This window comes from Pseudophryne corroboree, unplaced genomic scaffold (genome assembly GCF_028390025.1).
Source record: "Pseudophryne corroboree isolate aPseCor3 unplaced genomic scaffold, aPseCor3.hap2 scaffold_2414, whole genome shotgun sequence".
Lineage (NCBI taxonomy): Eukaryota > Metazoa > Chordata > Amphibia > Anura > Myobatrachidae > Pseudophryne > Pseudophryne corroboree.
Genome location: NW_026969070.1, coordinates 13,615 through 35,647, shown reverse-complemented (window position 1 = coordinate 35,647; position 22,033 = coordinate 13,615). Strand labels below are relative to the sequence as shown.

Below are 22,033 nucleotides of genomic sequence, written 5' to 3'. Positions count from 1 at the left end.
ACCACTGGGTCGTATCCTATATACTCCCTTCACTCAATAGGGGTTACCTCCCGGGAAGCCATCCCCATTGGCGAATTTGTGGGGGTGATTGAGTATAACCGGTAAGCTAACCTCCAATTTGTGGGGTGCTTAGGTAGATGGGGATCACTTATTTCTCTGTGTCCCCTAAGACTATATTCCTAAATTCAATACCACAGGGGGATAGCTTTCTATATCGGATAAGGAATCACTTGATAGGGAAATCTCTATGGATCATGGAAAGATCATATTTATTAATATCCAAACTAAAAAAATGATGAATAGCTTTAATTTAGCTGTTTAGATATAGTTAATTGGCGAGATATACCAACAGGTGCGGTTGCCTTAAGGAATATGGCAATTCCAATATAAATAGCAGCCCTCCTTCATATAATCAGCCAGATCTTATTAAATCTGGTCCAGATATAGCCGTTCAGATATACTTAATTGACAACATATATCAATCGGTGGGGTTGCCTTAAGGAATATAGCAATTCCAATTCTCATATAAATAGCAACCTTCCTTCATATATTCAGCCAGATCTTATTTAATCTGATCTAGGCGTAGGCAATAATGCTTTCCTTAGAGGTATAGCCACCTCAATTCTTATTAAGAAGCAAAGTGTCTGTCATAATGGTTTATCCAATTCATCTAAGAAATAATATATTCCATGTGTCAGAGATTCATTACTCTCTATTTACACTGTTAAAGAGTTAATTCTTATTATGTTACAGTGTAATGAAATTATCATATAGGGAGATGTGGCAATTCCATGTGCTATATATATAATAACCCTTAGTGGTCCAGATTCCACAATGAGGAATTTTCTTATAAACAGCTGAAACACACAGCTGTTTGACTGACTTCCAAATATATCTATCTCACTTTGTAACAGTCTTATGATAGAGAAACTGTTACATATTCGGTCACTTAGTTATCTAAAGGTAAACAGACTCAGTGTGAGGGTAATATAATATATCAAATGCGCTGTCAATAATCGTGGTAACTGGTGTAATAATGTGGTATATTGAGTATGCTAGTAAGGCATATAACTGCTCTCCAGCCTTTAAGTGTTACCAATCAATTTGTTACACTGTAAAGGATTTATGGTGTCCTGTTAGGACATGCAGCTGCTAGGCTGACTCAAAGATTTATCCATTTGTAACAATTATGTAACAGTTATATACATGTTACTGGTATTACATAGAAATAGTATGACACAGGCCAGCAGTCCCATGTGTCTAGATTCCACAATAGGAGATTTTCTTTGTCTTATAAACTGCTGGAACACACAGCTGCTAGACTGACTTCAAATATATATATTACTTTGTAACAGTCTTATAGTAAAGAGACTGTTACACACTGTCATTTAGTTATCTCAAGGTTAGCAGATTCTGTGTGAGGATAGTGTTCTTTTAGAACATGCAGCTGCTAGGCTGACTCATAGAAAATGTATCCATTTGTAACAAATGACACATACAGCATTAAATTAATATCTATAGCAGCCCATGTGACATCTCTACTCTTATCATAATTGTCTGGTTATTGCCAATCTGGACAGCAGGAGTGATATATATTCACTAGTCCCAATATCCCATCATATAAATATACCCACACTGATATACTTTCTTATCAAGAGTTATTAGTAGCTATCTGTATGCACTTTAGACATTGTAATTGCTAAGTGACATCATATCTAGTGTATTCCTTTCTTATAGCTCAGCTTCTATTCCCTATTAGTGGAGACTAACAGCTAACATCATAATCATATATTTTTGTTTTATAACATTTCACATGAGTCAAATACACGCGGACACGCCGTGCCCTACACATGTGTTTCACTGCATCTATGGCAACTTACATTAAAGCTAACAAGAAAGCACACTCGTTCTGTCTTTAAACTGATAAAAGAAACCCCAATAATATGGGGCATGCAAAAATTGAGATAAAACTCAGTTTTGCTCCTCTCCACGGAAATCTTTAATAAAAGGCGAAATATTTGTTAGTTCTGAAGAGAAACCAGAGCATGACCAAGATTCCACCTGTCGCCTGAGTGCCATGCCAGCAGTTCTCATTGAGCTCAAAGTGAGCACCCAATTTGAAAGAAAGAAAGCAGATTTCTCACCAGGCTTCCCCTAGCTATAAACATGGTTTGTACTCTTTTCCATGTGTTCCCAGATCTTTCAAGCAATTAGTATAGTCAAGAAAGTTCTGTTTGAAAAGAAACAAACATTTACTGTCATTTCTATGCAAATGAGCTTACATTAAAGCACACTCGTTCTATCTTTAAACAGATAAAATAAAACCCCAATAAGATGGGGCATGCAAAATTTGAGATAAAACTCAGTTTTGCTCCTCTCCACGGAAATCTTTAGTAAAAGGCGAAAGATTTGTTCGTTCTGAAGAGAAACCAGAGCATGACCAAGATTCCACCTGTCGCCTGAGTGCCATGCCAGCAGTCCTCATTCAGCTCAAAGTGAGCACCCAATTTGAAAGAAAGAAAGCAGATTTCTCACCAGGCTTCCCCTTGCTATAAGCATGGTTTGTACTCTTTTCCATGTGCTCCCAGATCTTTCAAGCAAGTAGCATGGTCAAGAAAGTTCTGTTTGAAAAGAAACAGACATTTACTATCATTGTTATACAAATAAACTTACATTAAAGCCAACAAGAAAGCACACTCGTTCTGTCTTTAAACTGATAAAAGAAACCCCAATAATATGGGGCATGCAAAAATTGAGATAAAACTCAGTTTTGCTCCTCTCCACGGAAATCTTTAATAAAAGGCGAAAGATTTGTTCATTCTGAAGAGAAACCAGAGCATGACCAAGATTCCACCTGTCGCCTGAGTGCCATGCCAGCAGTCCTCATTCAGATCAAAGTGAGCGCCCAATTTGAAAGAAAGCAGATTTCTCACCTGGCTTCTCCTTGCTATAAGCATGGTTTGTACTGTATTCCATGTGCTCCCAGATCTTTCAAGCAAGTAGCATGGTCAAGAAAGTTCTGTTTGAAAAGAAACAAACATTTACTGTAATTTCTATGCAAATGAGCTTTCATTAAAGCACACTCATTCTATCTTTAAACCGATAAAAGAAAATCCAAAAAGATGGGGCATGCAAAAATTGAGGTAAAACTCAGTTTTGCTCCTCTCCACGGAAATCTTTAGTAAAAGGCGAAAGATTTGTTCATTCTGAAGAGAAACCAGAGCATGACCAAGATTTTCATCTGAAAATATGTGTTCTCCCTGCAGTTGTTGTCCCCAGATGAGAGTTCCCTTGTGCTGCCTCAGTTGAATCTCCTTTACTTGACAGAGATGTGCCTGAGCAGCGGCCCTCCCCAGCCCTATCCCAAATCATACTTATTTTGCATAGGAGATACCATGGTCATGAAGATTGTTCTCCCAGGGTGAGGTTCATTCATTGCATTCTGGGTATGCTGACCCCTGTGATTTCCCCAAATGTGGGAAACTCGACTGCATTATTTGTGGTAGTGGGGGACTGTGTTTGTGCTTTCCTCTGGTCAGCTCTGGTAAAAGTCAGATTTCTTTGTCTCAGATCTTCCTCTAGCCTTGTTCTTCTTTCGAGAGTTCCCTTGTGCTGCCTCAGTTGGATCTCCTTCACTTGACAGGGGGTGCCCGAGCAGCAATCCTCCACAGCTCTAGCCCAACTCCTACTTACCTGCCAGGTGAGATACTATGATCTTCACTGTTAGGGCAATCAGGATGTGGAATTCCCTGCCAGGGAAGGTGGTAATGGCGGACTCTGTAATTGGATTTAAAAAAGGAATGGATACATTTCTGAATGAAAAAGCTATCTAAGGTTATAATACTTAAAATATCAACATGGTTAATCCGGGGGTAACATGAGTTATAGTAGCTAACTAGTCATAAAACATTCAGCAAGTATGTAGAATCATCACAACTTAAAACAGGTTGAACACGATGGGCAATTTGCCTCTATTCAACCTCAAAAACTATGTTACTATATGTTACTATATTACTATGTTACTGTAGTATACAGAAAACCAAAATGCAATGAACAGTGATAGTGAGCACTGATGAGGATACTAGAACTGACACTGAGCAGCAAGATGCAGCACTGGACTATTAGTAATGTACTGTAGTATGCTGAGCACCACAATGCAGCACTGAGCACTGATGAGGATACTACTGAGAACTGACACTGAGCAGGAGAGACACACTACTAGTATTACTGAGCAGCAATAAGTAACCACTGATACTGAGCACTGATATTGAGATTTCCACTGAGAGAACATAGCCACGTCCGTTCCGCTCTCTCTTCAAAGCACGAGTAAAAATGGCGGCAACAAGCAGCTCTTTATATGGAATCCGAATCTCGCGAGAATCCGACAGCGGGATGATGACATTTTCCCTTGTTCAGGTTTTCCGAGTCAGGCGGGAACAACCGAGCCTGCCTCGGACCAGTGTAAACAACGTGGAGTTCGTGGGGAATTCGGTTCTCGGAGAACCGAACCCGCTCCTCTCTACCTTATACCCATCAATTTTTTTATTTTCAATCTAAGCCCCTGCAGTTTTCTGTAAGCATCTGCTTCGCTATGATGATCAACAAGTCACAAGGGCAAACACTCAGGGCTTGAGGCGTAGATCTTAGGACCAGCTGCTACAAGCATGGCAGAGGTGTCACTATCACTGGTGACACCCAGAGAGGTGGCGAGGGAGATTGTAATGCAGTGCGCGCAGATAAGCAGCGCAATGGTAAAAAGGAGGCATGGTTTCATAGGTAGGGGCGTGGCCTGGTGGCCTGAATCTACATTTTGTTGCTCCGGGTGTCCCGGGGGTTGGGGGCTGCACCCGGGGACTAGTGTGTGAGCAGTGCTGGCTCCTGCACAGTGAAAGGGCATGGCCACCCAGCATGACGCCTCCCTTCTTGACCATGCTGTAATTGCAGTCGCACTGCAGTTCAGCGTGATCATAAAAAATGGTGTAGCCTCCTGCTGGTGCAGACTGTATGTGCGCGCAGGAAGCCGCCACCATTTTTGTGATCACAGCGGCTGAATGTGATGTCATACAGCCGCTGTGACCACGCCCCCTGTGTCTCCTCCGTTGCAGACCCCATTTTGAAGCCTTGCCCCCGCACCGCTCCATCCCTGACTTGGAAATGGAGTGTTGCTGACCCACCTATCCCCCCCCCGCCCCGATTGACAGGCAGAGGCGATCGCATTCTCTGCGGGGTGCCGCAGAAAATGCAGGCACATGCGTATGCTCTTAGCAATTTTTGCAGTTGGATCGCTTATTGTGATTGCAATCCAACCTGAATCAGGCCCTATTACCTATCACAATGCGCTGCGGGCAGTACAAAATTGGGTTAATATAGGAGAAAAACCCCCAGACCTGTGCTCCTTAACTGTACCTGGTGGCTAGTGGAGCGGCTGCCCAGTAATCAGTGTCCACGCCAGTGCGCACACGGTCCACCCCCTACGGCCACGCTCCCCTTCATCAGCGGCCTCGTGATCCGGAAGGGTGGTGTGTGTGTGACTGACCTTAGGATGAAACCGGACCCTCCGCTGCAGTGACCCAGCAACCAGGGCACGGGAGTATACAGCGCCGCTGGGAGTGATGAAGCTGCAGTAAAGATGTCTATTAGACCTAGCCTGCTGCAGCCCTTGTAGATTCTCATAAAACAAGTTCTTCTTTTCTTGTCAAAATTTATAGCTAAGAATAGGCTGCCTGAGGCAGGCCCCTGTTAAGTGGCCTGCTACTGAAGGCACCAACTACAAACTGAGCTCCCTGTTCATGGAAGCGGGGTTATAGAGGAGAATGCACTGAGCATCTTGGGAACAGTCAAAAGCTTTGAGCCGGTTGGTGCCTCAGATCAAGATCCTACTCTACACCCCAATGTGAATCCTTGTGGAGTCCAGTGTACCCCACAGAAGAAATTAATGTGTCACACCCATTGGCAGCAACCTTAGAATAGCTGCTGACGGGCACAATTGAGAAAGGAAGGGGGGGGGGGACATTTGAATCCAGCACATAAATGCAATTCAAATATGTAATTTGTACCTTCCTATTTTAAAATATAATGGATGAACCTCACCCTGTGATAACAATCTTCATGATCAAGAGATCTCATATGCAAAATAAGTATGAGTTGGGATAGGGCTGGGGAGGGTGGCTGCTCGGGCAGCCCCTCCCCCGTCAAGTTAAGGAGATTCAACTGAGGAAGCACAAGGGAACTCTCGTCTGGGGACAACAACTGCAGGGAGACCACATCTTTTCAGATGAACATGGGAGGGCGGAAGGCTGCCTAATACTGAAGCACCATCAAATATCAAACCATATGCAACATCTAGTACAAGCCTTCCTGGGGGAAGGTCTGCAGCAGACGGATTTGCATACAGTGATGTTATTCAAGCAGTGGGCCAAAGTTGGCTGGAACCCTCATCTGCATATGAAAAGAGAAAAGGGGCGTGCAGGGCATGGCGGCCTTTTGCAGTGCTTGGATGACCCCTAGTTCTCATTAAACACCCCCACCCTCCTTTGGTGTGGGGCTCATGTTGGCCATGCCCCATCCCCTGAAGCATTCAAGCTGATTTCTTGCAGCAGCTGGGCACTGTAACAGCTCCAGAGCTGTTCTGTAAGGCAAGTAAAAGGGTGTGGGCCCTGCAGCACCACCTGTAGTTTGCATTGTGCGTTGGAAGGCACAAAGTAAGCAGACGGGAGGAGAAGTCAGGATAGTGCGCAAGGGCATCCTTTTCTCTTAGTCCGTAGAGGATGCTGGGGTCACATTAAGAACCATGGGGTATAGACGGGATCCGCAAGAGACATGGGCACTTTAAGACTATCAAAGGGTGTGAACTGGCTCCTCCCTCTATGCCCCTCCTCCAGACTCCAGTTATAGGAACTGTGCCCATGGAGACGGACATTTCGAGGAAAGGATTTATTGTTAAACTAAGGTGAGCATCTTACCAGCTCACACCTTAAGCATGCCGCAGAACGTGGCATTCAACAGAACACAAGCCAACGGCATGAACAATTGCAGCAAAAAGCTGACCAGAACCATAACACAACATGTGTATAACCACAAGTAATAACTGCAGACACAGTATGGACTGGGACGGGTGCCCAGCATCCTCTACAGACTAAGAGAAAAGGATTTACCGGTAGGTATTAAAATCCTATTTTCTCATACGACCTAGAGGATGCTGGGGTCACATTAAGAACCATGGGGTTATACCAAAGCTCTTGAACGGGTGGAAGAGTGCGTACGACTCTGCAGCACCGAATGACCCAACTTGAAGTTATCATCGGCCAAGGTATCAAACTTGTAAAACTTAGCAAAAGTGTTTACTAAATAGCTGCTCGGCAAAGTTGCAATGCCGAGACTCCCCGACCAGCTGCCCAGGATGAACCCACCTTTCTAGTAGAATGGGTCTTCACCTAATTCAGTAACGGCAATCCTGCCATGGAATGAGCATGCTGAATCTTACCACAGATCCAGCGCATAATGGTCTACATGGAAGCAGGACACCCAATCCTGTTGGGAGCATACAGGACAAACAGAGCCTCTGTTTTCCTAATCTGAACCGTTCTGGTGACATAAATTTTCAAAGTTCTGACCACAGCCAGAGACTTTGACTCAACGAAGGTGTCAGTGGCCAAAGGCACCATGTGGAAAGATGAACCACCTTCGGCAGAAATTGTTGACGTGTCCTCAATTCTGCTCTATCTTCATGAAAGATCAAATAAAGGCTCTTGTGATACTGCATGGTTTGTACTGTTTTCCATGTGCTCCCAGATCTTTCAAGCAAGTAGCATGGTCAAGAAAGTTCTGTTTGAAAAGAAACAAACATTTACTGTCATTGTTATGCAAATAAACTTACATTAAAGCTAACCAGAAAGCACACTCGTTCTGTCTTTAAACTGATAAAAGAAACCCCAATAATATGGGCATACCTCCCAACTTTGTCGGCTCGCAAAGAGGGACACACGCGCGGCGAAGTCGCACGCGCTCCCAAAAAGGGCGTGGCCTAAGTAAAAAGGGGCATGGCTTCGCGGGAGGACCCGCGATCGCGAGTCACGCCCCCGTTTTCGGCACTGAGGGGGCATGCCCAGCGCTCTGTGAGCCGCTGGCATGCCACCTCTCCCTCTGACTTCAGTGAATAGACGCTGTGCGCACAGCGACTATTCACCGCTGCTCTGCTAAGCAGGGCAGCGACAGACAGAGCCTCCCAACTGTCCTCCCCACCGCGGGACACTGCGGCCCGCAGGTGGGACAGCGGGACAGTCCCCAAAAAACGGGACTGTCCCGCGAAAATCGGGACAGTTGGGAGGTATGATATGGGGCATGCAAAAATTGAGATAAAACTCAGTTTTGCTCCTCTCCACGGAAATCTTTAGTAAAAGGCGAAAGATTTGTTCGTTCTGAAGAGAAACCAGAGCATGACCAAGATTCCACCTGTCGCCTGAGTGCCATGCCAGCAGTCCTCATTCAGCTCAAAGTGAGCACCCAATTTGAAAGAAAGAAAGCAGATTTCTCACCAGGCTTCCCCTTGCTATAAACATGGTTTGTACTCTTTTCCATGTGCTCCCAGATCTTTCAAGCAATTAGTATGGTCAAGAAAGTTCTGCTTGAAAAGAAACAGACATTTATTGTCATTGTTATGCAAATAAACTTACATTAAAGCTAACAAGAAAGCACACTCGTTCTGTCTTTAAACTGATAAAAGAAACCCCAATAATATGGGGCATGCAAAAATTGAGATAAAACTCAGTTTTGCTCCTCTCCACGGATAATCTTTAATAAAAGGCGAAAGATTTGTTCATTCTGAAGAGAAACCAGAGCATGACCAAGATTCCACCTGTCGCCTGAGTGCTGTGCCAGCAGTCCTCATTCAGATCAAAGTGAGCGCCCAATTTGAAAGAAAGCAGATTTCTCACCTGGCTTCTCCTTGCTATAAGCATGGTTTGTACTGTATTCCATGTGCTCCCAGATCTTTAAAGCAAGTAGCATGGTCAAGAAAGTTCTGTTTGAACATAAATAAACATTTACTGTCATTTCTATGCAAATGAGCTTACATTAAAGCACACTCATTCTATCTTTAAACCGGTAAAAGAAACCCCAAAAAGATGGGGCATGCAAAAATTGAGATAAAACTCGGTTTTGCTCCTCTCCACGGAAATCTTTAGTAAGAGGCGAAAGATTTGTTCGTTCTGAAGAGAAACCAAAGCATGACCAAGATTTTTATCTGAAAATATGTGTTCTCCCTGCAGTTGTTGTCCCCAGATGAGAGTTCCCTTGTGCTGCCTCAGCTGAATCTCCTTTACTTGACAGAGATGTGCCTGAGCAGCGGCCCTCCCCAGCCCTATCCCAAATCATACTTATTTTGCATAGGCGATACCATGGTCATGAAGATTGTTCTCCCAGGGTGAGGTTCATTCATTGCATTCTGGGTATGCTGACCCCTGTGATTTCCCCAAATGTAGGAAACTCGACTGCATTATTTGTGGTAGTGGGGGACTGTGTTTGTGCTTTCCTCTAGTCAGCTCTGGTAAAAGTCAGATTTATTTGTCTCAGATCTTCCTCTAGCCTTGTTCTTCTTTCGAGAGTTCCCTTGTGCTGCCTAAGTTGGATCTCTTTCACTTGACAGGGGGGTGCCCGAGTAGCGACCCTCCCCAGCTCTAGCCCAACTCCTACTTACCTGCCAGGTGAGATACTATGATCATGAAGGTGCTTCTCCCAGGGCAAGGCTCACCCATTGCACTCTGGGTGTGGTGCCCCTGCGATTTCCCCAAATGTGGGAAGCTTGACTGCATAATTTGTGTTTCCCCTGGTCGGCTCTCGTATAATTCAGATCTCTTTGTCTCAGGTCTCTCTCCAGCCTAGTTTGCTGTCTGTTTCCACTTCTTTTTTCATGAGCCCCTCCCTTTTATACCCTTGTGCACTATCCTGACTTCTCCTCTTGTCTGCTTATTTTGTGCCTTCCAATGCACAATGCAAACTACAGGTAGTGCTGCAGGGCCCACACCCTTTTACTTGCCGTACAGAGCAGCTCTGGAGCTGTTACAGTGCCCAGCTGCTGCAAGAAATCAGCTTGAATGCTTCAGGGGCTGGGGCATAGCCAACATGAGCCCCACACCGAAGGAGGGTGGAGGTGTTTAATGCGAACTAGGGGTCATCCAAGCGCCGCAAAAGGCCGCTATGCCCTGCACGCCCCTTTTCTCTTTTCATATGCAGACGAGGGTTGAAGCCAACTTTGACCCACTGCTTGGATGACATCACCGTATGCAAATCCATCTGCTGCAGGCCTTCCCCCAGGAATGCTTGCACTAGTTGTTGCATTTGGTTTGTTGTTTGGGGGTGCTTCATTATTAGGCAGCCTTCTGCCCTCCCATGTTCATCTGAAAATATGTGTTCTCCCTGCAGTTGTTGTCCCCAGATGAGAGTTCCCTTGTGCTGCCTCAGTTGAATCTCCTTTACTTGACAGAGATGTGCCTGAGCAGCGGCCCTCCCCAGCCCTATCCCAAATCATACTTATTTTGCATAGGAGATACCATGGTCATGAAGATTGTTCTCCCAGGGTGAGGTTCATTCATTGCATTCTGGGTATGCTGACCCCTGTGATTTCCCCAAATGTGGGAAACTCGACTGCATTATTTGTGGTAGTGGGGGACTGTGTTTGTGCTTTCCTCTGGTCAGCTCTGGTAAAAGTCAGATTTATTTGTCTCAGATCTTCCTCTAGCCTTGTTCTTCTTTCGAGAGTTCCCTTGTGCTGCCTCAGTTGAATCTCCTTCACTTGACAGGGGGGTACCCGAGCAGCGACCCTCCCCAGCTCTAGCCCAACTTCTACTTACCTGGCAGGTGAGATACTATGATCATGTAGGTGCTTCTCCCAGGGCAAGGCTCACCCATTGCACTCTGGGTGTGCTGCTCCTGCGATTTCCCCAAATGTGGGAAACTTGACTGCATAATTTGTGTTTCCCCTGGTCGGCTCTCGTATAATTCAGATCTCTTTGTCTCAGGTCTCTCTCCAGCCTAGTTTGCTGTCTGTTTCAACTTCTCTTTTCTTGAGCCGCTCCCTTCTATGCCCTTGCGCACTATCCTGACTTCTCCCGTCTGCTTACTTTGTGCCTTCCAATGCATAATGCAAACTACAGGTAGTGCTGCAGGGCCCACACCCTTTTACTTGCCGTTCAGAGCAGCTCTGGAGCTGTTACAGTGCCCAGCTGCTGCAAGAAATCAGCTTGAATGCTTCAGGGGCTGGGGCATAGCCAACATGAGCCCCACACCGAAGGAGGGTGGAGGTGTTTAATGCGAACTAGGGGTCATCCAAGCGCCGCAAAAGGCCGCCATGCCCTGCACGCCCCTTTTCTCTTTTCATATGCAGACGAGGGTTGAAGCCAACTTTGACCCACTGCTTGGATGACATCACTATATGCAAATCCATCTGCTGCAGGCCTTCCCCCAGGAATGCTTGTACTAGTTGTTGCATTTGGTTTGTTGTTTGGGGGTGCTTCAGTATTAGGCAGCCTTCTGCCCTCCCATGTTTATCTGAAAATATGTGTTCTCCCTGCAGTTGTTGTCCCCAGATGAGAGTTCCCTTGTGCTGCCTCAGTTGAATCTCCTTTACTTGACAGAGATGTGCCTGAGCAGCGGCCCTCCCCAACCCTATCCCAAATCATACTTATTTTGCATAGGCGATACCATGGTCATGAAGATTGTTCTCCCAGGGTGAGGTTCATTCATTGCATTCTGGGTATGCTGACCCCTGTGATTTCCCCAAATGTGGGAAACTCGACTGCATTATTTGTGGTAGTGGGGGACTGTGTTTGTGCTTTCCTCTGGACAGCTCTGGTAAAAGTCAGATTTCTTTGTCTCAGATCTTCCTCTAGCCTTGTTCTTCTTTCGAGAGTTCCCTTGTGCTGCCTCAGTTGGATCTCTTTAACTTGACAGGGGGGTGCCCGAGCAGCGACCCTCCCCAGCTCTAGCCCAACTCCTACTTACTTGCCAGGTGAGATACTATGATCATGAAGGATCTTCTCCCAGGGCAAGGCTCACCCATTGCACTCTGGGTGTGGTGCCCCTGCGATTTCCCCAAATGTGGGAAGCTTAACTGCATAATTTGTGTTTCCCCTGGTCGGCTCTCGTATAATTCAGATCTCTTTGTCTCAGGTCTCTCTCCAGCCTAGTTTGCTGTCTGTTTCCACTTCTTTTTTCATGAGCCCCTCCCTTTTATACCCTTGTGCACTATCCTGACTTCTCCTCCTGTCTGCTTACTTTGTGCCTTCCAATGCACAATGCAAACTACAGGTAGTGCTGTAGGGCCCACACCCTTTTACTTGCCGTACAGAGCAGCTCTGGAGCTGTTACAGTGCCCAGCTACTGCAAGAAATCAGCTTGAATGCTTCAGGGGCTGGGGCACAGCCAACATGAGCCCCACACCGAAGGAGGGTGGAGGTGTTTAATGTGAACTAGGGGTCATCCAAGCACCGCAAAAGGCCGCCATGCCCTGCACGCCCCTTTTCTCTTTTCATATGCAGACGAGGGTTGAAGCCAACTTTGACCCACTGCTTGGATGACATCACCGTATGCAAATCCATCTGCTGCAGGCCTTCCCCCAGGAATGCTTGCACTAGTTGTTGCATTTGGTTTGTTGTTTGGGGGTGCTTCAGTATTAGGCAGCCTTCTGCCCTCCCATGTTCATCTGAAAATATGTGTTCTCCCTGCAGTTGTTGTCCCCAGATGAGAGTTCCCTTGTGCTGCCTCAGTTGAATCTCCTTTACTTGACAGAGATGTGCCTGAGCAGCGGCCCTCCCCAGCCCTATCCCAAATCATACTTATTTTGCATAGGAGATACCATGGTCATGAAGATTGTTCTCCCAGGGTGAGGTTCATTCATTGCATTCTGGGTATGCTGACCCCTGTGATTTCCCCAAATGTGGGAAACTCGACTGCATTATTTGTGGTAGTGGGGGACTGTGTTTGTGCTTTCCTCTGGTCAGCTCTGGTAAAAGTCAGATTTATTTGTCTCATATCTTCCTCTAGCCTTGTTCTTCTTTCGAGAGTTTCCTTGTGCTGCCTCAGTTGGATCTCTTTCACTTGACAGGGGGGTGCCCGAGCAGCGACCCTCCCCAGGTCTAGCCCAACTCCTACTTACCTGCCAGGTGAGATACTATGATCATGAAGGTGCTTCTCCCAGGGCAAGGCTCACCCATTGCACTCTGATTTCCCCAAATGTGGGAAGCTTGACTGCATAATTTGTGTTTCCCCTGGTCGGCTCTCGTATAATTCAGATCTCTTTGTCTCAGGTCTCTCTCCAGCCTAGTTTGCTGTCTGTTTCCACTTCTTTTTTCATGAGCCCCTCCCTTTTATACCCTTGTGCACTATCCTGACTTCTCCTCCTGTCTGCTTACTTTGTGCCTTCCAATGCACAATGCAAACTACAGGTAGTGCTGCAGGGCCCACACCCTTTTACTTGCCGTACAGAGCAGCTCTGGAGCTGTTACAGTGCCCAGCTGCTGCAAGAAATCAGCTTGAATGCTTCAGGGGCTGGGGCATAGCCAACATGAGCCCCACACCGAAGGAGGGTGGAGGTGTTTAATGCGAACTAGGGGTCATCCAAGCGCCGCAAAAGGCCGCCATGCCCTGCACGCCCCTTTTCTCTTTTCATATGCAGACGAGGGTTGAAGCCAACTTTGACCCACTGCTTGGATGACATCACCGTATGCAAATCCATCTGCTGCAGGCCTTCCCCCAGGAATGCTTGCACTAGTTGATGCATTTGGTTTGTTGTTTGGGGGTGCTTCAGTATTAGGCAGCCTTCTGCCCTCCCATGTTCATCTGAAAATATGTGTTCTCCCTGCAGTTGTTGTCCCCAGATGAGAGTTCCCTTGTGCTGCCTCAGTTGAATCTCCTTTACTTGACAGAGATGTGCCTGAGCAGCGGCCCTCCCCAGCCCTATCCCAAATCATACTTATTTTGCATAGGAGATACCATGGTCATGAAGATTGTTCTCCCACGGTGAGGTTCATTCATTGCATTCTGGGTATGCTGACCCCTGTGATTTCCCCAAATGTGGGAAACTCGACTGCTTTATTTGTGGTAGTGGGGGACTGTGTTTGTGCTTTCCTCTGGTCAGCTCTGGTAAAAGTCAGATTTCTTTGTCTCAGATCTTCCTTTAGCCTTGTTCTTCTTTCGAGAGTTCCCTTGTGCTGCCTCAGTTGGATCTCCTTCACTTGACAGGGGGGTACCCGAGCAGCGACCCTCCCCAGCTCTAGCCCAACTTCTACTTACCTGGCAGGTGAGATACTATGATCATGTAGGTGCTTCTCCCAGGGCAAGGCTCACCCATTGCACTCTGGGTGTGCTGCTCCTGCGATTTCCCCAAATGTGTGAAACTTGACTGCATAATTTGTGTTTCCCCTGGTCGGCTCTCGTATAATTCAGATCTCTTTGTCTCAGGTCTCTCTCCAGCCTAGTTTGCTGTCTGTTTCAACTTCTCTTTTCTTGAGCCGCTCCCTTCTATGCCCTTCCGCACTATCCTGACTTCTCCCGTCTGCTTACTTTGTGCCTTCCAATGCACAATGCAAACTACAGGTAGTGCTGCAGGGCCCACACCCTTTTACTTGCCGTTCAGAGCTGCTCTGGAGCTGTTACAGTGCCCAGCTGCTGCAATAAATCAGCTTGAATGCTTCAGGGGATGGGGCATGGCCAACATGAGCCCCACACCAAAGGAGGGTGGGGTGTTTAATGCGAACTAGGGGTCATCCAAGCACCGCAAAAGGCCGCCATGCCCTGCACGCCCCTTTTCTCTTTTCATATGCAGATGAGGGTTGAAGCCAACTTTGACCCACTGCTTGGATGACATCACCGTATGCAAATCCGTCTTCTGCAGAACTTCCCCCAGGAATGCTTGCACTAGTTGTTGCATTTGGTTTGTTGTTTGGGGGTGCTTCAGTATTAGGCAGCCTTCTGCCCTCCCATGTTCATCTGAAAATATGTGTTCTCCCTGCAGTTGTTGTCCCCAGATGAGAGTTCCCTTGTGCTGCCTCAGTTGAATCTCCTTTACTTGACAGAGATGTGCATGAGCAGCGGCCCTCCCCAGCCCTATCCCAAATCATACTTATTTTGCATAGGAGATACCATGGTCATGAAGATTACTCTCCCAGGGTGAGGTTCATTCATTGCATTCTGGGTATGCTGACCCCTGTGATTTCCCCAAATGTGGGAAACGTGACTGCTTTATTTGTTGGCAGTGGGGGACTGTGTTTGTGTTTTCCTCTGATCTCTGGTAAAAGTCAGATTTCTTTGTTTCAGATCTTCCTCTAGCCTTGTTCTTCTTTCGAGAGTTTCCTTGTGCTGCCTCAGTTGGATCTCCTTCACTTGACAGGGGGGTGCCCGAGCAGCGACCCTCCCCAGCTCTAGCCCAACTCCTACTTACCTGCCAGGTGAGATACTATGATCATGAAGGTGCTTCTCCCAGGGCAAGGCTCACCCATTGCACTCTGGGTGTGCTGCCCCTGCGATTTCCCCAAATGTGGGAAACTTGACTGCATAATTTGTGTTTCCCCTGGTCAGGTCTCGTATAATTCAGATCTCTTTGTCTCAGGTCTCTCTCCTGCCTAGTTTGCTGTCTGTTTCCACTTCTCTTTTCTTGAGCCGCTCCCTTCTATGCCCTTGCGCACTATCCTGACTTCTCCTCCTTTCTGCTTACTTTGTGCCTTCCAACGCACAATGCGAACTACAGGTAGTGCTGCAGGGCCCACACCCTTTTACTTGCCTTACAGAGCAGCTCTCGAGCTGTTACAGTGCCCAGCTGCTGCAAGAAATCAGCTTGAATGCTTCAGGGGCTGGGGCATAGCCAACATGAGCCCCACACCGAAGGAGGGTGGAGGTGTTTAATGCAAACTAGGGGTCAGCCAAGTGCTGCAAAAGGCCACCATGCCCTGCACGCCCCTTTTCTCTTTTCATATGCAGACGAGGGTTGAAGCCAACTTTGACCCACTGCTTGGATGACATCACCATATGCAAATCTATCTGCTGCAGGCCTTCCCCCAGGAATGCTTGCACTAGTTGTTGCATTTGGTTTGTTGTTTGGGGGTGCTTCAGTATTAGGCAGCCTTCTGCCCTCCCATGTTCATCTGAAAATATGTGTTCTCCCTGCAGTTGTTGTCCCCAGATGAGAGTTCCCTTGTGCTGCCTCAGTTGAATCTCCTTTACTTGACAGAGATGTGCCTGAGCAGCGGCCCTCCGCAGCCATATCCCAAATCATACTTATTTTGCATAGGAGATACCATTGTTATGAAGATTGTTCTCCCAGGGTGCGGTTCATTCATTGCACTCTGGGTATGCTGAACCCTGTGATTTCCCCAAATGTGGGAAACTCGACTGCATTATTTGTGGTAGTGGTGGACTGTGTTTGTGCTTTCCTCTGGTCAGCTCTGGTTAAAGTCAGATTTCTTTGTCTCAGATCTTCCTCTAGCCTTGTTCTTCTTTCGAGAGTTCCTTTGTGCTGCCTCAGTTGGATCTCCTTCACTTGACAGGGGGGTGCCCGAGCAGCGACCCTCCCCAGCTCTAGCCCAACTCCTACTTACCTGCCAGGTGAGATACTATGATCATGAAGGTGCTTCTCCAAGGGCAAGGCTCACCCATTGCACTCTGGGTGTGCTGCTCCTGCGATTTCCCCAAATGTGGGAAACTTGACTGCATAATTTGTGTTTCCCCTGGTCAGGTCTCGTATAATTCAGATATCTTTGTCTCAGGTCTCTCTCCAGCCTAGTTTGCTGTCTGTTTCCACTTCTCTTTTCTTGAGCCGCTCCCTTCTATGCCCTTGCGCACTATCCTGACTTCTCCTCCTTTCTGCTTACTTTGTGCCTTCCAACGCACAATGCGAACTACAGGTAGTGCTGCAGGGCCCACACCCTTTTACTTGCCTTACAGAGCAGCTCTGGAGCTGTTACAGTGCCCAGCTGCTGCAAGAAATCAGCTTGAATGCTTCAGGGGCTGGGGCATAGCCAACATGAGCCCCACACCGAAGGAGGGTGGAGGTGTTTAATGCAAACTAGGGGTCAGCCAAGTGCCGCAAAAGGCCACCATGCCCTGCACGCCCCTTTTCTCTTTTCATATGCAGACGAGGGTTGAAGCCAACTTTGACCCACTGCTTGGATGACATCACCATATGCAAATCTATCTGCTGCAGGCCTTCCCCCAGGAATGCTTGCACTAGTTGTTGCATTTGGTTTGTTGTTTGGGGGTGCTTCAGTATTAGGCAGCCTTCTGCTCTCCCATGTTCATCTGAAAATATGTGTTCTCCCTGCAGTTGTTGTCCCCAGATGAGAGTTCCCTTGTGCTGCCTCAGTTGAATCTCCTTTACTTGACAGAGATGTGCCTGAGCAGCGGCCCTCCCCAGCCCTATCCCAAATCATACTTATTTTGCATAGGAGATACCATGGTCATAAAGATTGTTCTCCCAGGGTGAGGTTCGTTCATTGCATTCTGGGTATGCTGACCCCTGTGATTTCCCCAAATGTGGGAAACTCAACTGCATTATTTGTGGTAGTGGGGGACTGTGTTTGTGTTTTCCTCTGGTCAGCTCTGGTAAAAGTCAGATTTCTTTGTCTCAGATCTTCCTCTAGCCTTGTTCTTCTTTCGAGAGTTCCATTGTGCTGCCTCAGTTTGATCTCCTTCACTTGACAGGGGGGTACCCGAGCAGCGACCCTCCCCAGCTCTAGCCCAACTCCTACATACCTGCCAGGTGAGATACTATGATCATGAAGGTGCTTCTCCCAGGGCAAGGCTCACCCATTGCACTCTGGGTGTGCTGCTCCTGTGATTTCCCCAAATGTGGGAAACTTGACTGCATAATTTGTGTTTCCCCTGGTCGGCTCTCGTATAATTCAGATCTCTTTGTCTCAGGTCTCTCTCCAGCCTAGTTTGCTGTCTGTTTCCACTTCTCTTTTCTTGAGCCGCTGCCTTCTATGCCCTTGTGCACTCTCCTGACTTCACCTGTCTGCTTACTTTGTGCCTTCCAACGCACAATGCAAACTACAGGTAGTGCTGCAGGGCCAACACCCTTTTACTTGCCTTACAGAGCAGCTCTGGAGCTGTTACAGTGCCCAGCTGCTGCAAGAAATCAGCTTGAATGCTTCAGGGGCTGGGGCATAGCCAACATGAGCCCCACACCGACGGAGGGTGGAGGTGTTTAATGCTAACTAAGGGTCATCCAAGCGCCGCAAAAGGCCGCCATGCCCTGCATACCCCTTTTCTCTTTTCATATGCAGATGAGGGTTCCAGCCAACTTTGGCCCACTGCTTGGATGACATCACCGTATGCAAATCCGTCTTCTGCAGACCTTTTCCCAGGAATGCTTGTACTAGTTGTTGCATTTGGTTTGTTGTTTGGGGGTGCTTCAGTATTAGGCAGCCTTCTGCTCTCCCATGTTCATCTGAAAATATGTGTTCTCCCTGCAGTTGTTGTCCCCAGATGAGAGTTCCCTTGTGCTGCCTCAGTTGAATCTCCTTTACTTGACAGAGATGTGCCTGAGCAGCGGCCCTCCCCAGCCCTATCCCAAATCATACTTATTTTGCATAGGAGATACAATTGTCATGAAGATTGTTCTCCCAGGGTGAAGTTCATTCATTGCATTCTGGGTATGCTGACTCCTGTGATTTCCCCAAATGTGGGAAACTCGACTGCATTATTTGTGGTAGTGGGGGACTGTGTTTGTGCTTTCCTCTGGTCAGCTCTGGTAAAAGTCAGATTTCTTTGTCTCAGATCTTCCTCTAGCCTTGTTCTTTTTTCGAGAGTTTCCTTGTGCTGCCTCAGTTGGATCTCCTTCACTTGACAGGGGGGTGCCCGAACAGCGACCCTCCCCAGCTCTAGCCCAACTCCTACTTACCTGCCAGGTGAGATACTATGATCAGGAAGGTGCTTCTCCCAGGGCAAGGCTCACCCAATGCACTCTGGGTGTGCTGCTCCTACGATTTCCCCAAATGTGGGACACTTGATTACATAATTTGTGTTTCCTCTGGTCGGCTCTCGTATAATTCAGATCTCTTTGTCTCAGGTCTCTCTCCAGCCTAGTTTGCTGTCTGTTTCCACTTCTCTTTTCTTGAGCCGCTCCCTTCTATGCCCTTGTGCACTATCCTGACTTCTCCCGTCTGCTTACTTTGTGCCTTCCAACGCACAATGCAAACTACAGGTAGTGCTGCAGGGCCCACACCCTTTTACTTGCTTTACAGAGCAGCTCTGGAGCTGTTACAGTGCCCAGCTGCTGCAAGAAATCAGCTTGAATGCTTCAGGGGCTGGGGCATAGCCAACATGAGCCCCACACCGAAGGAAGGTGGAGGTGTTTAATGCGAACTAGGGGTCATCCAAGCGCCGCAAAAGGCCGCCATGCCCTGCACACCCCTTTTTTATTTTCATATGCAGACGAGGGTTGAAGCCAACTTTGACCCACTGCTTGGATGACATCACCATATGCAAATCCATCTGCTGCAGGCCTTCCCCCAGGAATGCTTGCACTAGTAGTTGCATTTGATTTGTTGTTTGGGGGTGCTTCAGTATTAGGCAGCCTTCTGCCCTCCCATGTTCATCTGAAAATATGTGTTCTCCCTGCAGTTGTTGTCCCCAGATGAGAGTTCCCTTGTGTTGCCTCAGTTGAATCTCCTTTACTTGACAGAGATGTGCCTGAGCAGCGGCCCTCCCCAGCCCTATCCCAAATCATACTTATTTTGCATAGGAGATACCATGGTCATGAAGATTGTTCTCCCAGGGTGAGGTTCATTCATTGCACTCTGGGTATGCTGACCCCTGTGATTTCCCCAAATGTGGGAAACTCGACTGCATTATTTGTGGTAGTGGGGGACTGCGTTTGTGCTTTCCTCTGGTCAGCTCTGGTAAAAGTCAGATTTCTTTGTCTCAGATCTTCCTCTAGCCTTGTTCTTCTTTCGAGAGTTCCCTTGTGCTGCCTCAGTTGGATCTCCTTCACTTGACAGGGGGTGCCCGAGCAGCAATCCTCCACAGCTCTAGCCCAACTCCTACTTACCTGCCAGGTGAGATACTATGATCTTCACTGTTAGGGCAATCAGGATGTGGAATTCCCTGCCAGGGAAGGTGGTAATGGCGGACTCTGTAATTGGATTTAAAAAAGGAATGGATACATTTCTGAATGAAAAAGCTATCCAAGGTTATAATACTTAAAATATCAACATGGTTAATCCGGGGGTAACATGAGTTATAGTAGCTAACTAGTCATAAAACATTATTCAGCAAGTATGTAGAATCATCACAACTTAAAACAGGTTGAACACGATGGGCAATTTGCCTCTATTCAACCTCAAAAACTATGTTACTATATGTTACTATATTACTATGTTACTGTAGTATACAGAACACCACAATGTAATGAGCAGTGATAGTGAGCACTGATGAGGATACTAGAACTGACACTGAGCAGCAAGATGCAGCACTGGACTATTAGTAATGTACTGTAGTATGCTGAGCACCACAATGCAGCACAAGACAATGAGCAGTGATACTGAGCACTGATGAGGATACTACTGAGAACTGACACTGAGCAGGAGAGACACACTACTAGTATTACTGAGCAGCAATAAGTAACCACTGATACTGAGCACTGATATTGAGATTTCCACTGAGAGAACATAGCCACGTCCTCTCCGCTCTCTCTTCAATGCACGAGTAAAAATGGCGGCAACGCGCAGCTCTTTATATGGAATCCGAATCTCGCGAGAATCCGACAGCGGGATGATGACATTTTCCCTTGTTCAGGTTTTCCGAGTCAGGCGGGAACAACCGAGCCTGCCTCGGACCAGTGTAAACCACGTGGAGTTCGTCGGGAATTCGGTTCTCGGAGAACCGAACCCGCTCCTCTCTACCTTATACCCATCAATTTTTTTATTTTCAATCTAAGCCCCTGCAGTTTTCTGTAAGCATCTGCTTCGCTATGATGATCAACAAGTCACAAGGGCAAACACTCAGGGCTTGAGGCGTAGATCTTAGGACCAGCTGCTACAAGCATGGCAGAGGTGTCACTATCACTGGTGACACCCAGAGAGGTGGCGAGGGAGATTGTAATGCAGTGCGCGCAGATAAGCAGTGCAATGGTAAAAAGGAGGCATGGTTTCATAGGTAGGGGCGTGGCCTGGTGGCCTGAATCTACATTTTGTTGCTCCGGGTGTCCCGGGGGTTGGGGGCTGCACCCGGGGACTAGTGTGTGTGCGGTGCTGGCTCCTGCACAGTGACAGGGCATGGCCACCCAGCATGACGCCTCCATTCTTGACCATGCTGTAATTGCAGTCGCACTGCAGTTCAGCGTGATCATAAAAAATGGTGTAGCCTCCTGCTGGTGCAGACTGTATGTGCGCGCAGGAAGCCGCCACCATTTTTGTGATCACAGCGGCTGAATGTGATGTCATACAGCCGCTGTGACCACGCCCCCTGTGTCTCCTCCGTTGCAGACCCCATTTTGAAGCCTTGCCCCCGCACCGCTCCATCCCTGACTTGGAAATGGAGTGTTGCTGACCCCCCTCTCCCCCCCCCCGCCCCGATTGACAGGCAGAGGCGATCGCATTCTCTGCGGGGTGCCGCAGAAAATGCAGGCACATGCGTATGCTGTTAGCAAATTTTGCAGTTGGATCGCTTATTGTGATTGCATTCCAACCTGAATCAGGCCCTATTACCTATCACAATGCGCTGCGGGCAGTACAAAATTGGGTTAATATAGGAGTAAAACTCCCAGACCTGTGCTCCTTAACTGTACCTGGTGGCTAGTGGAGCGGCTGCCCAGTAATCAGTGTCCACGCCAGTGCGCACACGGTCCACCCCCTACGGCCACGCTCCCCTTCATCAGCGGCCTCGTGATCCGGAAGGGCGGTGTGTGTGTGACTGACCTTAGGAAGAAACTGGAGCCTCCGCTGCAGTGACCCAGCAACCAGGGCACGGGAGTATACAGCGCCGCTGGGAGTGATGAAGCTGCAGTAAAGATGTCTATTAGACCTAGCCTGCTGCAGCCCTTGTA

The 22,033-nt window shown here is 47.5% G+C and overlaps 26 non-coding genes across 26 annotated transcripts; 19 read left to right on the top strand and 7 right to left on the bottom strand.

The window, feature by feature from the left end:
* Positions 1 to 1,931: 1,931 nt before the first annotated feature.
* LOC135011297 (U5 spliceosomal RNA) lies at positions 1,932 to 2,047 on the bottom strand. The gene has a single exon (XR_010210404.1). It is a non-coding gene; the product is annotated as a U5 spliceosomal RNA (small nuclear RNA).
* A 275-nt stretch (positions 2,048 to 2,322) lies between these two features.
* Positions 2,323 to 2,438, bottom strand: LOC135011351 (U5 spliceosomal RNA). Its single transcript, XR_010210456.1, has one exon. It is a non-coding gene; the product is annotated as a U5 spliceosomal RNA (small nuclear RNA).
* A 286-nt stretch (positions 2,439 to 2,724) lies between these two features.
* Positions 2,725 to 2,840, bottom strand: LOC135011292 (U5 spliceosomal RNA). Its single transcript, XR_010210399.1, has one exon. It is a non-coding gene; the product is annotated as a U5 spliceosomal RNA (small nuclear RNA).
* Positions 2,841 to 3,110: 270 nt separating this feature from the next.
* LOC135011294 (U5 spliceosomal RNA) lies at positions 3,111 to 3,226 on the bottom strand. The gene has a single exon (XR_010210401.1). It is a non-coding gene; the product is annotated as a U5 spliceosomal RNA (small nuclear RNA).
* A 144-nt stretch (positions 3,227 to 3,370) lies between these two features.
* LOC135011305 (U1 spliceosomal RNA) lies at positions 3,371 to 3,534 on the top strand. Its single transcript, XR_010210411.1, has one exon. It is a non-coding gene; the product is annotated as a U1 spliceosomal RNA (small nuclear RNA).
* Positions 3,535 to 8,324: 4,790 nt separating this feature from the next.
* LOC135011299 (U5 spliceosomal RNA) lies at positions 8,325 to 8,437 on the bottom strand. The gene has a single exon (XR_010210406.1). It is a non-coding gene; the product is annotated as a U5 spliceosomal RNA (small nuclear RNA).
* Positions 8,438 to 8,723: 286 nt separating this feature from the next.
* On the bottom strand, positions 8,724 to 8,840 carry LOC135011301 (U5 spliceosomal RNA). Its single transcript, XR_010210408.1, has one exon. It is a non-coding gene; the product is annotated as a U5 spliceosomal RNA (small nuclear RNA).
* A 270-nt stretch (positions 8,841 to 9,110) lies between these two features.
* LOC135011293 (U5 spliceosomal RNA) lies at positions 9,111 to 9,226 on the bottom strand. The gene has a single exon (XR_010210400.1). It is a non-coding gene; the product is annotated as a U5 spliceosomal RNA (small nuclear RNA).
* A 144-nt stretch (positions 9,227 to 9,370) lies between these two features.
* Positions 9,371 to 9,534, top strand: LOC135011320 (U1 spliceosomal RNA). The gene has a single exon (XR_010210426.1). It is a non-coding gene; the product is annotated as a U1 spliceosomal RNA (small nuclear RNA).
* A 152-nt stretch (positions 9,535 to 9,686) lies between these two features.
* LOC135011344 (U1 spliceosomal RNA) lies at positions 9,687 to 9,849 on the top strand. The gene has a single exon (XR_010210449.1). It is a non-coding gene; the product is annotated as a U1 spliceosomal RNA (small nuclear RNA).
* A 674-nt stretch (positions 9,850 to 10,523) lies between these two features.
* Positions 10,524 to 10,687, top strand: LOC135011295 (U1 spliceosomal RNA). The gene has a single exon (XR_010210402.1). It is a non-coding gene; the product is annotated as a U1 spliceosomal RNA (small nuclear RNA).
* A 152-nt stretch (positions 10,688 to 10,839) lies between these two features.
* On the top strand, positions 10,840 to 11,002 carry LOC135011326 (U1 spliceosomal RNA). The gene has a single exon (XR_010210432.1). It is a non-coding gene; the product is annotated as a U1 spliceosomal RNA (small nuclear RNA).
* Positions 11,003 to 11,673: 671 nt separating this feature from the next.
* LOC135011316 (U1 spliceosomal RNA) lies at positions 11,674 to 11,837 on the top strand. The gene has a single exon (XR_010210422.1). It is a non-coding gene; the product is annotated as a U1 spliceosomal RNA (small nuclear RNA).
* A 152-nt stretch (positions 11,838 to 11,989) lies between these two features.
* Positions 11,990 to 12,152, top strand: LOC135011350 (U1 spliceosomal RNA). Its single transcript, XR_010210455.1, has one exon. It is a non-coding gene; the product is annotated as a U1 spliceosomal RNA (small nuclear RNA).
* A 674-nt stretch (positions 12,153 to 12,826) lies between these two features.
* LOC135011349 (U1 spliceosomal RNA) lies at positions 12,827 to 12,990 on the top strand. Its single transcript, XR_010210454.1, has one exon. It is a non-coding gene; the product is annotated as a U1 spliceosomal RNA (small nuclear RNA).
* Positions 12,991 to 13,962: 972 nt separating this feature from the next.
* Positions 13,963 to 14,126, top strand: LOC135011318 (U1 spliceosomal RNA). Its single transcript, XR_010210424.1, has one exon. It is a non-coding gene; the product is annotated as a U1 spliceosomal RNA (small nuclear RNA).
* A 152-nt stretch (positions 14,127 to 14,278) lies between these two features.
* Positions 14,279 to 14,441, top strand: LOC135011331 (U1 spliceosomal RNA). Its single transcript, XR_010210436.1, has one exon. It is a non-coding gene; the product is annotated as a U1 spliceosomal RNA (small nuclear RNA).
* Positions 14,442 to 15,111: 670 nt separating this feature from the next.
* On the top strand, positions 15,112 to 15,276 carry LOC135011336 (U1 spliceosomal RNA). The gene has a single exon (XR_010210442.1). It is a non-coding gene; the product is annotated as a U1 spliceosomal RNA (small nuclear RNA).
* A 149-nt stretch (positions 15,277 to 15,425) lies between these two features.
* On the top strand, positions 15,426 to 15,588 carry LOC135011328 (U1 spliceosomal RNA). Its single transcript, XR_010210434.1, has one exon. It is a non-coding gene; the product is annotated as a U1 spliceosomal RNA (small nuclear RNA).
* Positions 15,589 to 16,262: 674 nt separating this feature from the next.
* On the top strand, positions 16,263 to 16,426 carry LOC135011321 (U1 spliceosomal RNA). Its single transcript, XR_010210427.1, has one exon. It is a non-coding gene; the product is annotated as a U1 spliceosomal RNA (small nuclear RNA).
* A 152-nt stretch (positions 16,427 to 16,578) lies between these two features.
* LOC135011333 (U1 spliceosomal RNA) lies at positions 16,579 to 16,741 on the top strand. The gene has a single exon (XR_010210438.1). It is a non-coding gene; the product is annotated as a U1 spliceosomal RNA (small nuclear RNA).
* Positions 16,742 to 17,415: 674 nt separating this feature from the next.
* On the top strand, positions 17,416 to 17,579 carry LOC135011312 (U1 spliceosomal RNA). Its single transcript, XR_010210418.1, has one exon. It is a non-coding gene; the product is annotated as a U1 spliceosomal RNA (small nuclear RNA).
* A 152-nt stretch (positions 17,580 to 17,731) lies between these two features.
* On the top strand, positions 17,732 to 17,894 carry LOC135011339 (U1 spliceosomal RNA). Its single transcript, XR_010210445.1, has one exon. It is a non-coding gene; the product is annotated as a U1 spliceosomal RNA (small nuclear RNA).
* A 671-nt stretch (positions 17,895 to 18,565) lies between these two features.
* Positions 18,566 to 18,729, top strand: LOC135011308 (U1 spliceosomal RNA). Its single transcript, XR_010210414.1, has one exon. It is a non-coding gene; the product is annotated as a U1 spliceosomal RNA (small nuclear RNA).
* Positions 18,730 to 18,881: 152 nt separating this feature from the next.
* On the top strand, positions 18,882 to 19,044 carry LOC135011346 (U1 spliceosomal RNA). The gene has a single exon (XR_010210451.1). It is a non-coding gene; the product is annotated as a U1 spliceosomal RNA (small nuclear RNA).
* Positions 19,045 to 19,715: 671 nt separating this feature from the next.
* On the top strand, positions 19,716 to 19,879 carry LOC135011289 (U1 spliceosomal RNA). The gene has a single exon (XR_010210396.1). It is a non-coding gene; the product is annotated as a U1 spliceosomal RNA (small nuclear RNA).
* The last annotated feature ends 2,154 nt before the right edge of the window (positions 19,880 to 22,033 follow it).